The following is a 16,332-nucleotide window of genomic DNA, read 5'->3' on the forward strand; positions in this document are numbered from 1 at the left end:
CATTGGATTTTTTAATTAAAATAAAACCTAATTGGATAAAGTAGATTGTTTCAGATATTATTAATACTGATCTGAACTACATTCTGTTACAAAGAGAAAGCAGTGGCAGAATGTTTTGTGCTAAACATCTTGCAAATGTTGCTTTGGTCTGTCTCCCACAGCTGATCATACGAAACATGAAAGGACCAAGTCCTTTTCACAACAGGTACTGTCCCTTTGAAAGCCATGCTGAATGCTAGCCAGTCCTCATGCCACCATCTTGACAGGATAATGTGTAATAAATAATGCTCAGGCTTTGTTTTATTGTTTACAGATGGGAAAATCATCTAAGTGAAAAATGATGATGCACTGGGCAAAACTGTAGCTCTGGTGCCTGCAGCTTCTGCAGCCATTTGCAGCCTTTCACATCAAGTTCCTGTAGCAGGGAGCATAGCCAGCTTGTTCCTTGGGGATGGCCAGCTGATGCTGTGCCAGGTTTATTTATGGGCTATGTGGGGAACTCTGGAAAAGCCCGGCTTAAATGCACACCATCTTGTCAGTGCAGGTAGATGAGATTAAACTTGAAAGCAGCACGGGCTGAATTTGCTCTCTGGCCACAGGTAGCCTTGAGGCTCCTCTAAAACCCTCATCTGGTGAACTTCTTGGTGAATTTGGGCTGAAGCTCAGGCTTTGGCTAACATGCAGAGGGCAGTGTTTATGCAGCCCTACTGATGTTGCTACATAACTGCATTTTACACAGTACAAGGTGTAGTGAAATACCCTAAGTGTGCTGAAATATGTTCAATGGTGCTTATTTACTTAGGTAACTGATGTAACTTTCTTACAGAGGTGTCACCGTGTCATCTCCCCACAGGCAGAACTGGTTAATTATCTTGTCACACTTAAAACTTCAAAGTTACTTTTTTAGACAATAAAGTTCCTCCATTGGGAGGTTTTGCAGTTGAGGTTTTCTTGGTCTACAACTATAGATTAAATTTAGCAAACCTCTGCTAAAGACATCCAGAGCAGAAGGAGAGGAGAACACATATGCAAACTTGGCTGTGCTGAAGGAAAAAAGCAGACTTGCCATCCTGATGCTTAATGCATCATACTGTCACAGGGCTTGTTTGGAGTTTACAGCTGGTCTACAGTTTGCCTCTAAAACAACAATCTTTATTGAAGCTAGATGTGAGATTAATTTCTGGGTTCCATTTTACTGAGAATGGTTATCAGCTTCAGTCTTTTTCTAAATTCTACCCTATATTAACTCATTTTGTGTTTTGTTCCTTTATGTTCAGAGTTTTGCTGTCAGATGCAGGCAGCCCCAGTAACCCTGTGAATTAGAGCCCAGCAGTTACTGTGTTAATACACTCACAAGGCTCTGGGGCTCTTAAAGCCCTCACTACTGTTTGTATACTGGAAAGGAGAACTTACTACCTTAATTGAAATTATGGAGGTTATGCAAGGAGCAATAGCTTGGTGAGAGGAGGTTTGGAAGGCTACTGGATATCAGTTAAAAGAACTGGGAAAGAAGTGGATTTGATGAAGACAGGATTTTGAGATACCTTGACTGGAATGCTGGTTCCTGCATAAGGCTTGGCCTGAAAGAAGGCACTGGTAGAAAAGGTGAAGCAAGGAGATCACTAAGAAGTACAATGAATGCACAGATTAAGGTATGGGGTGGGCAGGCTAGTGCAGGTTCTGGATGATAAAAGAAGTTTCAGCAAGTACAGAAGAGAGAAAAAGGTGAAGGAACAATGGAATTAGCCACAGCAAGGAGGAAGAAAAACTTTAGCCCCTGTGTTTCATCCTAATTCAAACGGTGTAGAAGGCCAAAGTCAGTCAAACATGGGAGGGAAAAAAGGAACCAACCCTAACAGTTCAGAAGAGGAAAACGAGCAAAATTGGGTGAGCTTAGAGGAGCAGTAATAGGCTGAAGTGAGAACTGCTCTGAGAGACCTCAGGCAATGCTGGGTGGGCAGCTCGAGCACAACTCTTGGGAGGGTTCCATAGAACCACCATGCCTGAAGTCTGGGAAGAGTGAACAGGATTGGGAAGATCAAAGCTCAGGCTGATCTTGTCTAATTTCTACCAACAGCTCTGCATCCAGTGGTTCCAATGGACTGGGTGCAGGTGTCCAGACACCTGCATTGCTAAACCTTCAGTCATTTCCTGAAGCAGAGGGGCCACTCCTGCATGCAGCACAGGGATGAATGTGTTAGTTCTACTGCAAGCAAATAGATCTTGTTAGTCAGTCTTTGGATACCACAAAGTTCTGGAAAAGTAATTTAGAGCAGCAGTCACTGTTCAAACAAAACTGTTGCCACAGTAGATTGGAATGATTGAAAATGATGCATTGTTTCATTGTTTGGTTTAATAGGAGAGAATTAAAGGGATGGAATTCAACGGTAAAACAAAGTGTTACATAACTTACAGTGGCAATGAGGATCATTTTATCTGTTTTATTTAAAATAACTTCAGTACTCATGAAAGGGAACACAATAGCTTTATAATGACCTTGGTAGCTTGCTGAGTTCCACCCTTATACCTAATTTTCTGAATAACTTTCAGAAGTGATTTCTGCATGGTTAAGGCTATAAAAGTCTTCTGTGAAAATTGATAACTTGCTTGGTTCTAAAGGGGTGTTGTCAACTTAAATCAGAGTGCAGCATTAAAATCTTGCAACTCTTCAGTGCCGGATTGGGACTGTGGCTATACTGGTGTGAATTAATAAACACTTAACAGTAAAATAGAGAAATGTTTGATAAATGTTTTGTGCTGTGTCATATATTATCCTGAAAAACTGGGTAAAAGCCTTGATAGTGCTTCCCCTGCAGAATGTTGGGTACATTTTATGTTGCAAATTCAGCTCTTTGCAATTGGGTTCTTTCACATAATGTGCAGCCAACCTTTTAAGGGCCAATCAATGCTTCTCCCAACAATGCTAATGGAAAATGTAATTGATTTTTTAGTTGGAAATTGTCTGTTAATAGTGAATCCAAATGTATAAGCATGTGGGGAGGCATATAGAGAAGAAAGTCCAGTCCCAGTGTACCTGAGTTGCTTCTGTCTGTAGAACGCTGGTCTATTTGTGCACCATCTTTCAGTATAAAACCAGATTTGTTAGCTACTGAAGGGAAAAAAAAATCTGTCAGGACGCATATGGTAGCAGAAGTTTCTGCATTTTCACTACCTCTGGAAAAAAACACTAAAAATGCAAGTTCTCTCTTTAGATGGTAAAAACTAATTTGTGAGGGGAAAAAAATGTAAATCATAAAAACAAAACAAAAAACTCCAAAAAGCAAAAAAAAAATCCAAAACGCCACAAGATTAAATCCTGCAACAAGAAATAGGAGAAACTAAATGAACTATCTGCTATCTGAAGAGGAATGTTGCTCATGTGCATCTTTGTAGTACACTAATGTCTTCTTTAAAAGTCAAATATGTGTTCAGTTTACTTTTTCCAGGCTGTTCTACCAGTCTTTTCACACAGGGTTGCAGAAAATGGACATAGAAATTCCTGCCTTTGGGAGTAAAATTTGGGAAAAAACCCTGATTTCTAGGTCAGTTTAAAACAGGTGAAAGAGCATTACAGTGACACAAGAATTCAGTGCCCAGTGCAGCATCACCAGTTGAGAAGCTGCCTTAGTAAAAGATGGTCTCATCCTTTTTGCCTTAGTCAGGGTGTTGTAGTGTGCTGCCTGGAAATGGTGATTTTGCAAATTGCTGTGCCAACTGGGAGCTGCAGTGTAGTTCAGAGGACTTAAAAAGCAAAGCCCAGGTTTATGTAGTCAGCACAGCAGTCACAGACTAGGGAATGATAATGATTTCAATGTATTTACTTTTTTATAGAGTCCTGATACAAAACAAAGGTACATTTCAGAAAGGAGATCTTAAGGCAAATGGGTGCACAGGGAGTATGTGGCTGTGAGCAGAGGTCATGCATTTGCACAGAAGTCCAGGTTTGGGTCTACGGTGGCTTCAGTCCGTTTGCAAGCCATGGATAGACAGTGTCAAACCACTGGTGATCCCGAATGAGCTTGGCATATTCCCATACACATCACACTTGGATCTTTTAAGGCATAGATGAAGCAAACTTAAATTCCACAGAAAGGTCTCTTGTGATGTGATACACAGGGATAAAAGTGTACCTCAGTGTAATATTCAAGAGACAGCCCTTTATTTATTCCAACATAGAACATTAAGCCTGGTTTCTCCATTTACTGATGCATTTTCTGTATTTCAGATTTTGTCAGAATTTAGGACTGTGGCGTGTGGAAACATGGGAAGTGGTTAATAGGTTATTTCTGAGTTTAAAAAACCAGAACCAGTACTCTGGTTTTAGGCTGTTAGGCACAAGCAAGCTGTGTAACATAAAAGCTTGTTTTGAAGTGCTGCTTTGAAGTCCAGGACTGATTGTGACAAATTAGTCATCAAATGAGTGGGATGAGTTTCTTGCATGATGTGACAACCTCATGTGGAGCCATGTTGGATTTTGGGAACAAAGAATCTAAAAAATTACTTTCTGTGCTGCAAACTTGCTCTCTCAAATGGTCACCAGTATCTGGGAAATTGTGACCTCTTTGAAAGGAAAGTCCATGTTAGAAATCATCTAAAATACTTGCTGAGAAAAGAGGGAAGAATGTGTCTTGACAATAAATTGAAATGCCTTTCTCAAAAGTCATTCTGGTTGTTACTCTTGTTTGTTGGACTTTTCCTTCTTTGGATAAACCAGATCTCATGTCATCTATTAATTCCTGTAGAGTGCCTTAGCAGTACTCTTTCAACAGGAATTTTCTCATCCTGCTTGAAACATCTTGCTAGCATCAAGAGTCTTTCTTTGTGATACTGGTATGTCTCTTGGAAGGCCTGCCAAGAATAGTAAATATGAAGGGAATCTAAGCTTGACTGTCTTTTATGCCCTAGTCTGTAGACAATGGGCTTCCCAAAGTTCATTTATCTGGGAAAATGCCATCAGGAGCAGCAACTCCTGCTTCTGTGCCAGTCCTGCATACCTGACAGCACAGGGCCCTCCAGCCTTGTTGGCTCTTCAGTTGGTACAGACAGCCAAAACCTTTTTGCTAAACTCTGGATCCAGAGAAGAGTTTCCTGCTCTCACCTTTTCTAACGTGACCTGCCAAACCTTTGACGTGTCTCTTGGCATGCCTGCTTCCCTTAACCCTGGCCCCAGATGCCACCTCTTCATTCTGCTCCAGCGGAGCTCCAGAGAGTGACACTGACCTCCAAGCCCGTGCTCAGTGTCCCATTTCACCCCCAGCTCCCACAAACAAGACAGCTCTGTGTCCTCAGCCACTCCAGCTCCTCTTCGCAGCCGTGAAAGGCCTGCAGACAGCCACGGCACCACTCCAGCAGCAACAGCAGAGGCAGGCTCTCGTGGGGAGGGAGGTGTCTCTGCCCTCAGCACCCAACATCGAGCTGTGGTTTGTGCCCACAGTCTGTTTTACTGGGCTCTCCTCACCTGCAAACGTCTGGGTTTCCTAAATGCCTGGGCAGAGAGGTGGCCCTTAGGACAGAAGACAGCGAATATGAAGCAACTTTTCAATTAACAGACTGGCAAGACAAATTGATAAGGTAACTGGCTGCACATTTTCATTTGCATTTCTTAAGAGCCTGATGTCCTGAGAGACTCTACCTCAGATGTAGAATTCCATCAAATAGGGCCTAATTGGGAATACTGGATGTTAAATTTTACCTGGTAGCCTTCAATTCCATCTTTTAGCAGTCTAACTCTGAGAAGATACTGGAATGTGGAATTCAGTTTGTTTCCTTCACATCTGCAAACTGTTCAAGTTTTCCCCTCCCCTCCCTAGCTCCTGCTGGCACAATGTTTTTATTGTGATATGAACAACCAACGTGGGGTAATAGCAGAAGGCTGGTGAGGAGGATTATAAACACGCTGAAGTGACTTGCAGCTGGGGTGTAGAAAAACACATACATCATACTAATTGTTGTTTAGCCTTGTGTGTTTGACAAGTAGAACATCTGTGTTTAGATAACATAAGCCTATGAGAGACTTAGAGGCACCCTATCACACATGCTTGAGATTCCTGCTCTGCTTCAGGAGAGATCAAAGCACCGTGGTGAAATACCTGTGTGAATCCCTGATAAACAGGCAGGGACAGCAGGTCTGGTGATCCTGTAGCACGGGCCAAGCTCTGTGGTGCCTGTGTCCCACCTGTGTGCCTCCGCCTGGGCGCTGCTTTGGGGATCCCCTGGTCGGTGAGGTGAGGGAAATAAATGTCATCTTTGTGCTTTTGTGGTTGTTCCTGTGTCCTGCCTGTGCTGACTCACACAACCAAGCAGGGAAAATGTGTGATCACAGAAAGTAATACATAATCTGATGAGACACAATCTACGTGAATTGTGGCCTTCGTGAGGTTAAAAAAAAAAGAAGTTTTTGTGTGAGAATTACTCCAGGGAATGCTATATCGTAGGAGGGTAATGACTGTTGCTGTACTACAGGCTAATTCAGACCAGGTTTTGTCTCTAGGCAGCACATGATTTAGTTGATGAAAATGAAAAATTAGTTCCCTAATGCAGGAAAGATGGTACTTTATCCAAGTTTATTATTCTGGAGATTGCCATTTGGCAGCACCACACAAATTAATCTACACCTGGCAGACCCACACGTTTCTCCTCTTTCTTCAGAAAAGATACCCAATTCCATGGGATTAATTCCATTATTCTTGTGTTTGAGTGGCATTAAGAGAAGACTGCAAAAAAAGTGGATGCAGATTGGATGTGCACCAGGCTCACTGGGGCACCATCAATAGTGTCATTCCTTCAGAAGATCAGGTGAGTAAAAACAGCTCAATGACACATAGAAACTCAGGCAGATCAGCTGAAGAGCATGGAGCTGAAGAAAGCATCTGTCTCAGTGGTTTGTTCGAAGTCTGTATTTCCTCCTTTAATTCTGCAAATAAATCTAATATAACTTCATTGTTTTGCTATAGTTCTGTGGGCAGCAAAGGACAAACACCAGCTTTTCTGTACCTTTTTGACTTGTTGGATTCTCTGCTGCATCACAGAGGGCCCACTACAATAACATTTTCACCATATTTATGGAGCCTTTCTTCTACGTGGGTTTTCTCAGTGTCTTACAAGAGATGAGTACTACAGTCCTTCCCACAGGGAGGTGTCTGTTGTAGTCACTTCCACTGAAATTTGGGTTTCCATGAAACAGAAAGAAATTTTGTACTTTAGAAATTGCCCGATTTCATACAGATTTCGCAGAGAGGTCGTAACAGAGGAAAAGCCAGTAGGAGAACAGACTCAGGTCCCATGGAGCATAATCACATTACATTAGACTGGTGTTCTGAGGAAACCCTGCCACCCAGCACACCCTTTTTCCTCAGCTGCCTAGTGGGCTCCTTGTGACCCAAGGAAGCACATCTGAAGGATCACTACCAGTCCTGAGCACTGTTTTGTGCCAAGCCTGTTAGCAATGGGGGCAGCTCTCTGTGGGCCATGCACTTTGCAGACCTGACAAAATAAATCAGGTTCCTATCCCCGAGTGGTCTTTATTCAACTCAGTTGTTTTCTCTGCACTGAGAACTGGAAAGCAGTAAGTTTTTATTATTATTAAGATGGGCATAAGAAAAGACCACAGCTCCCTGTGGGATTGGGAAGACTCAGCCAGGTTGTAGCAGCCAAGTTAAAGTCTGGAGCAGCACTAGCACCTAATTGGAATTAGCCAGACTAACCAAGAAAGTTAAATTCTGCTTGCATAATGATTGCTTAAGGTTTCCTTTAAGTCCTGAGAACTCCTTGACTGCTCTGCAGAAAACAAGCCACATGTGAAATCTGATTACAAATTAAAGTTGATTTGGGAGGGAGCTTGGAAAAGCAGGATGAAAGAGGCAGTTGCAGACATCTGTAATGCTGCATCTTGTTTTCTCATGGCTTACTGTCATGGGTTGGCACTGGCCAGATGTTAATGCACCCATGAATATATGTTTTTTCTCTAACAACTCCTGTGGGATGTGATCAGGAACAGAGCAGAGCAGGCTTAAATCTTGAAAACAAAAAAAAAACCCACCAAAACTTTATTAATTACATAAAAACAGGGACAGAAATACTCTTAAACACACACAGAGACAGAAATAAAAACTTCTTAGAACATTTCTTCTCCCAGTTTCTACCTCCCCACCCATCACTCTTCACAGACCAACCTTTGGGTTTTAGATCAAACAATCACCACTCAAAAACAAACTAATCTTCAATTCAGCAAGGGAGAGAGGAGTCTCTCTGGCACCACAGACTGTTCTCCAGAACACACAGGTCCACCCCTTATGTGTTTCCATGTCACCCGTGGCACCGCCCGGAGAGGTCTGCCAGGGTGACACTCTCTTTTTCCTATGTCCAGCGCTCTCACTGCTGTCTCATAGGCCAAAACTACATACAGGGCTTTTTAAGGATGCTGCATGCCGAGCTCTCCCCTTTTCACCCAGGGGCCAGGGTTCCAGGAGCAGGTCTGCCCTGAGGGCAGAGGGCACCACCTCACCCTCCCCCTCTCTTCTCTGCTCGCTCCACTCTTCAAGTGCCAGTCACTGTAGCAAAAGCAGGGGCAGCTGTATCTACCTAAAATGCAGTTTATGTTCAAAAGAGACTTAAGTTCAGTCCATGGCTGACATTATGCAAGAGAAGTCCAGCTCAGAAGGCTACTCCTCTCATTCTTCCATCGGGTTCCTTCCAATCATGCTTTATCACCTCGGTCCCAGGCCGCTTCCTTCTCCTTTTTTCCAAAATCACCAGTCATGAGAATCAATGTCTAAGAAAAGTTTCTTTCTGCCAAGCAGGGGTTAACAGTTTTTTCTCGGCAGGGCTGCAGGCTCAGGCACTCCCAGGCTCAGCAACTCCCACGTAGCTGGGCACCTTCTCCCGGAGTTTGGGGGGAAGAGGGGGTGAGCACACACAGAAGGCACTTCCACAGTTTTCCACCCCTCCATCCTAGACGAGGCAGCTCAGTTCCAGTCCTGTCCACCCTCTTCTCTTCCCCCGGGGCTCCGGCTTACCTGAGCCGACCACGTGTTTCCCCTCCCCCACCCAGCCTCGTGGCTGGGCAGGGGAAGGAGACCTGAGACATCCCTCTGCTGAAACCGGGATCTGAAAAGAGGCCGAGCCCCTCAGACTCCTGCTTTTAACTCTTTGTGTCCTCAGAGGTGTGTCCAAACCTCTGAGTGACCAATCTAGGTGCCAGCAGAAAAGCTGATTACTGATTGGACTGCCCACATCCCCCTGGAAAAAAAATTCACCTCCCTTGCAACCAGGACACTTACCAACACTTTTTGCTACAGGTACTTTTAAATACTTTTAAATTTGTTGAGTTGCAAGATTTATTGATGTTTTATTGACTGTGACCTAGAACAGAAGTGATTCCCTCTGTTGGAAGTATCCTTGCCTTCATAAATACCATATCAACAAAAATTTGTTGTTCAGGGAGCTATATCAAAGCTTAAGAAAGCCTGTGTATCGAATAGAAAACAGCTATTTAAATCCTCTCAAAATGGTTGTAATCAAGTATGTAGGTCAAATGTTCAAGTTGCCTTAAACAGTACAGAAATTATCCTATCATTTTTTTATTCTTTGATACAAATTGCATTTAATCTGAAATTCTAACTTTCCAAGTGGTGTGAGCATTGGAACCAGAGGATGCAAAACTTCCAGGCCTCTTCAAGAGGAAGAAATTGTAAAGTAGAAGGAGGTGTGTAAAACACTTCTAGTGAACAGGGTGTGACTTTAAAGCCTTTGCTTTTCATTCTTGTCCTTAAGCTGGCTGCTGTAAGGACTGCTACTACCCATTAGCTTCTGTGCCCTTGAATGAACCAGCAGCTAGATTAAGGGTGCCTGACTGGCAGATGTATGGAGGCAGTGGGCTAAAACTGGGCAGCAGTAGATATTTGTTATGTTTGCCAGTTACCTCTCTCTGCAAGGCTTTAAAGCCAGAACTGTGAATCTCCTTCTGGTTTGCTGCAGTTTTGGGTTTAGTGAATTAAGGTAATCTGTGCTGATGGATCCTTGTGGCTGTGCAGCAACCTTCATAATTCAGCAGGTGCTGGGTAACCCATTCTGGGAACCTGGTGGGATGTCCAGGCTCTTCCCTTGGTGTTGGAAAAAGCGTTCCTGATCCTCCTATGTATACTTAACTCACCTTTTGCCCTCTGTAAGGCCTTGTGCCTGCTCAGGCTGGTGCCTGCTCAGGATATCTGCCAGTCACAGACACCCCTTGAGGAAGGTGTGCAGGTAGGGGACACAGGAGCAAACACTGAGGGGGCTTGGAGGCCACCTGTGCCCTGTATGCTGGGTGCCTAGGGAAGGAAACTGAGACAAAAATGACAAAGTGCTGATCTACTCTGAGCAGACTATCTGGTATTAAATATTTAAAACTGTGCTGATTTGCCAGACACTTAATGGTTCAATACAGAGCTGTGGAAGTGTCACTGGGGTCCCTGGATGAAGCTGCCACTTGGTCCAGCACTGCTGTGTCATACCCCTGGTGCTTCTGGATGGTTTTGGCAGTTCCCTCTCGTTTCCAGAAACCTGGAGGATGCAGAAAAGCATCTCCTGACAGCCTCCATTGGCAGCCCTGGTGCCATTCGGGGCAGTTGATCTCTTACCAGCCCAAGGATCCAGTCATTATTCAGCCCCTGGCAGCTGTTTTGCTGCTCTGGGCAGGCAGGAGCAGAAAGGGACCTTTGCTGTGTAGCTGTCACAAACCAGGAGCGAGGCTGTTGGGAGCTAATGACAAGGGTTAAGAATAATATGTATTTTGTCAAAATTTATGGTTTGTAACAGTGTTAGCTGGAAAAATACCAGCTGGAGTAGTTTGTGTTGTTGGGTACTCTTGTGGTAATTTATGAGAAGTACTAAATAAAAGCATACAACTTTAAAAAGTGCTGGTACAGCATTGGGGACAAGGGGCGGGGTGAACAGGAGTCGCTGGAAATTCTCTAAGCCCATCAGCAGTCAAATCCAACCTGCCTCAGAGTAGCTGTTGGATGTGGTGGTGTCCAGTTTCCCTAAGCAAGCTGAGTCCTGGAAAAACTGGGAATTTAATCTTGTTGTCTGTTAAACATGATGGCAAGCTACCTAATGGAGAGAAGGCCTTGCCAGGCTCCCCTCTCCTGGTAGCTGGGAGTGGTGCCCAGCATAACTTGGGTCGGGGAAGCAGGTTGTCATTATGATGAAAATTTCTTTTCAGCGCTTTAAAAATCAGTATAATCACTCTAAATGCAAGCCATTCTGGAAATACTCTTTGTCTTCTAACAAAAGTAGAAAAGGGTATTTATTAGAAGTTAATGCATGTAGTGTAAATATTTCCTGGCACTCAGCCCCAGCTAAAACAGAAAATCTGTTAAGAAATAAAACTGGACAAACCAAAGTCATAACTGCCTCCAACAACTGTGTGGTTAGTTGGTGGTTGGAGTGGACATTTGAAAGGAGTACAGGTGTGAAAATATATAGGAGGTGCTAATTTTTTGAAGAGATGTTAGCTAAAAAGAGAGCTGTTCATGTGGAGCTCTCAGATACGGTATCCAGGCATGCTTCGTGCTTATAGTTTACCTTGCCAGCCATCCCTACAATATCTACTTACCTTATTTAAAATAAGATATGCATAAGCTAGATAAAGAATTATAGATTAGAAAATAAACCCTCTGACTTACAAGATGATCTGCAAAGTATAAAATGCAATATCAAACAGTAGTTCTATCCTTGTGTTCTAATTTATGTTAGGTCATGTTTTTAGATAAAGAAAGTAGAATTTACATTTATGTCTATTTTACAGAGTCTGCCATAATAACTGGCACACAGGTCTAGATGTTACCAGTGTATTAACTTGCTACTTTTGTAATAAAAATACGGTCTAAGGGTCTAAATCTTTATTGTTTAGTTTTGTTTCCAGTAGAGATCTTACTGGGCAGGTTGAGACCACTCAGCTTTCCCTTCTTACGGGTGGGAGTGGCAGGACTGGGGCTGTGCAGAGGTGCTCAGAAGCACGGCAGAGGTGCAGGACCTTGTGGTGGTGGCACCTCTGGGCCCGTTGATGGCAGCGCCTCAGGTGTCACCAGCCATGCATCAGGGACACCACACTCCTCTGTCGTGTAGCACCGTGCTTTTTCTCCAGGCGATGATTGCTGGTAATGCTGTGGAAAAGAGCCATGTGCAAGTCTCAGAATTGTGCTGGACAGGACTGTACTTAATGGCTTCGTCTATCTCCAAACTAATGTCCTTTGTTTGCTTTGATCTTCCTGACGCAGCCAAACACTGAAGAGTTGTGCTAATGGATCTGAGTTGGGTTTTTTCCCATTCCTTGCATGACAGCAGCATTTTTTAGTTCCTGATGACCACAATGTTTTTCTGTTAGAAACCACTAGAAATGAGTCTTTTATAGAAATATTTAGGTTCTGCATCATTAACAGAAGTGAAAAAGGGGTGAGTGTTAGTTGAAGATAGAGTTTATAAACAAGCTAATTCCCATCAAGTTGTTTTGGTTTTTTTTCCTAAAACATAGGTGTACAGTCTTTCTGAAGACCTTTAGGCCATACTAACATCTGAGAATGTTGTCAACTGTGAATCTTCCAAACTGGAAGAAAAAAAGAGAGAAAAAGTGCCACAGAACTGAAACACATACTGAGTTTTTAATAGTGCTGCTTAAATAATTTGACATATTGTTGGTACACAAGCAGGGAATTTGTTTGTAGAAATGTGTTTGAATTTGTCTGGTTTACCTGTAGTGGAAACTGACTTTGTGCAAAGCATTTTATAGTCATCAACAGATATTCCAGATTACTAGTAGATCATAACACATGACACTTAGTTTTGCTCTCTACAGCTGCAGATCAGTCTGTGGAGGTAGTTTTCCTTTGTGTGTTGTCTTTTATGTAGTTGGCAGAAAATGAAAATTAAGCCACAGGACAGAGAAGTGAAAAATAGGAAGTCAGCAAGGAGAAAGCAATTTTGTCTTTAATAAGACAGGCTTATTTCTGAATGGGCATTTCTTTTACTTTTTCAGCCTGATAGGTGATGTTTTTCACATTCCTTTCCCTTTAGGATGCTTGATGGGCTAGGGCAGGAAGAGTATGGCTTTGCTTCCTGTCCTTTGTGCTTGGAAGGCCACTAAAGGAATTCAATTCATTTGTATTCAAAGAACTAAAAAAAAAAAAGCATTCAGTTCTCTTAGTTTGAACCTGGAAAAAAAAAACAACCCAACAAGAAGCCAAAACACTATAAAATAAAAGATAGACCTATGAAGGTGTTTGACATGACTGGAGAGGATTGCGTGTCCATTCTCTCTTGTTTTGAAGTATTTATTTTTGTCACAGATGGAAATGTCTGAAAAGTTCCAAGGTGAGCATTCAAGAATAAAATAATGGTGACATTGAAGGGACAAATGAATATAGAAGGGGCTCGATAAGATAACATGATATTAGAGAGACACTTTGTTTGAATAGTGAGGTAGGGGGTGGCCTCTTCTCCCAGGTGAAAAGTGACAAGAGGAAAAATTGCACCAGGGAAGGTTTAAATTGGATATTAGAAAAAATTTCTTCACTAAAAAGGTATTAAGCATTGAAACAGGCTGCCCAGGAAAGTGCCAGTGTCACCATCCCTGGAAGTGTTAAAAAAATAAGTAGATGTGTCATTTACATAGTTCAGCAGTGAACGTGGCAATGCTGGGCTAAAAGTTGGACTTGGTGATCTTAGAGGCCTTTTCCAACCTCAGTGATTCTATGATTTGTTTCTATGAAATGCTGAGTACTACAGCTGTGATTGGTGCTTCTTCATTAAACTTAATCTCTGACAGTAAGCTCTCACAGATATGATATTCCTGTGAATAATCAGAAGTAAAACTACTGATGGAGCCAAACTCACAGACAAGATTCTTTCATACCCTCAACAAATATGAAAGACATTGGCATTTTTTTTACCTTTTTAATGAAAAGCTTGTGAAAGTGCAAACATACATTTACACTGCTGTCAGCCTAGTCATGTATCCAAGAGTCTTCAGTGAGGTTTTGCTGTCTTCATCAACACCCATGTGTCTGCAGCATTGATTTATTATCTGTGCCCAGCCTTGCTAGCCATACCCCTGAGAATGGCAGGTTGTGTTTATTACAGAGAACATCTTCCTTAGGCTCCACACCCACATGCCTTTCCTGTTCTGCAGAAGACCTCATTATCCGAGTGATGAATAGAACTCCTTTGTAATGAAAGTCACAACATGACGTGATTATTTACTAACAGACTGAAATTAAGACATCTCATTATTAAAAATTCATAGCTGTTTCACTTATGACAGTTTTTGAGAGAGGTGTCAGTGAATAATTTATTTGCCATAAGCATTCAGCTCATCCTTATCTGATGTCTTTATGCAATGTTTGTTCTTGAAAATGTGTAAAAAAACCCTGACAACAGCAAAAAACCCCACACTCAAATAAAATTACTCTCCTCACTAGAATAAGTCTGCCCACTCACTTTCTCCTACTGATAAAACCTACATTTGTAAGAGTTTTCACTACTGGAGCATATACAGTTCATGCCAGTGGAGTTTGTACTAGCAAAAGTATTTGTGTGTCTATATTTGGAGACTTTGTTGCCGTAAGAACCCAAGTAAAATCCTTTAAAGTGTGGATTAAGTGAAGAGTTTTATTTGGGAGCAGTTCTTTCTTGACCACCGAGATATTATGGAACTATCATAAAGATACACTGTCAAGGTTTGTTTGGTTTTTTTTTTTTCCAAAGTGTTTTCCACTTCAGTTGAGTATCTAAATTTCTAGTCAAGATACTTGTTACAGGTGGAATCTCTCTGAAGTGAAATGTATGCACTGAAATGTTTATGCTGCCTTTCCTAGACCAAGGGTTCCTTCATAAGGCCAAGCAATGACTATTCTGTTTTGAAAAGCACATTTTTCCACTGGCAAGTACAAACCAATGAGTCATGAGTTGAAGTTCAGCAAAGATCAGGTGCCAGATGCTCAATCTATGCAGAAACACACATCAGTTTTATCCAAGATGTTAGTCTCTGAGATCCCACAGAGATTGCAAAGAGCTATGTCATCCTTTCTTCCTTTGGCTAAAATGAGACAGGCAGGATATTCTATTAATATGAAACTACTGCAGCGTTATTGGAGATGTGTGCTGAATACTTTCAGTGGATATCTAGAAATAACTATTTTGTATAAATTACCTGTGTTGTTTTCCATGAAATGTCTTTTGATCAACAATCTGCCATGTGTGCAAGATGTGTATTCGTGTTGGTCTGCAGAACAATGGACTCGTGTCAGTGAGAGACTCTGGCAGCTCTCACGGGGTAGACAAGCACAGAGATTGCCCTCTAAGCTTGTGAAGCCCCCTTAATGAAAGGGCCTGTATTGTTCCATAGTTTTCTGCTAAATACAAACAAGGGTTGTAAACATAATTGATCTCATCATGGTTCCTTAGTATTTTCACATTAGAAAAATGAATTACAATTACCCTTCACATCAAAGTGAGTTCCTAATTTCTATGTGTAAAATTAATAGCAGATATAAGGTTTAAACAAAAAAAAGAAAAATAACTTTGTGGCTATAAAGTACAATGCCAATGTTACAGTGATTTCTGGATGCACATGAAATCTCATCATATGAAATTTTCAAAAAAACAGCCATCTGTTTTCATACAGTTTGGAAACAAGGAACAAAACTTACTTTGATGTAACTTTAGGGCATAGGAGCAGGAAAGGACACAGAGAAGACACCTAATCCATTCTCTGCTCCAACCAGGAGACTTTATCATTCTGGACACGTGTTTGTCTACCTTCTCAATGTGTCCAGAGCTGGTGCTGCCGCTGCTTCACTGCACTTTCAGACTACACTTCACTTTTAGAGATTTCTTTTCCGATTTAATCTTGCTTCAGTATAAAATCACTAGTACCAGTTCAGATTGGTGCAGGCACAAGAGGTCCCTATTTTACTTTGTTTGCAGTTACCTTTTCTGTAATTGAAAATGTAATGCCTCTCCTCAGCCTTTTTGTTTATGGTTCCAATTCCAACACCTTTCTTTTAGATGAGCTTCTCTAAATCTTCACCTTTCAGATTACTGCAGCTAAGACAATGAAAGGTCTTCCCATTGCACTTATGGTTGCTCCTGATGCCAGGCACGAGCTCCTTTCAAGTCATGAGCTCTCTGCTTTGATGCACAAGGTGTTTTCCCAGAGGACCTGATAGCTGCTCCACAACCAATAGCACTAACATCAGCAACAGGGTGGCTGCTGAGATGTGTCACCACAGCCTGACAGGATCAGAGGCAGCTTCTAGGCAATGGAGATTTAATTTCAGTATGTTTGTGTGAGAAATA

The sequence above is a fragment of the Prinia subflava genome, chromosome 2 (assembly GCF_021018805.1).
Source record: "Prinia subflava isolate CZ2003 ecotype Zambia chromosome 2, Cam_Psub_1.2, whole genome shotgun sequence".
In the NCBI taxonomy this organism is placed as follows: Eukaryota; Metazoa; Chordata; class Aves; order Passeriformes; family Cisticolidae; genus Prinia; species Prinia subflava.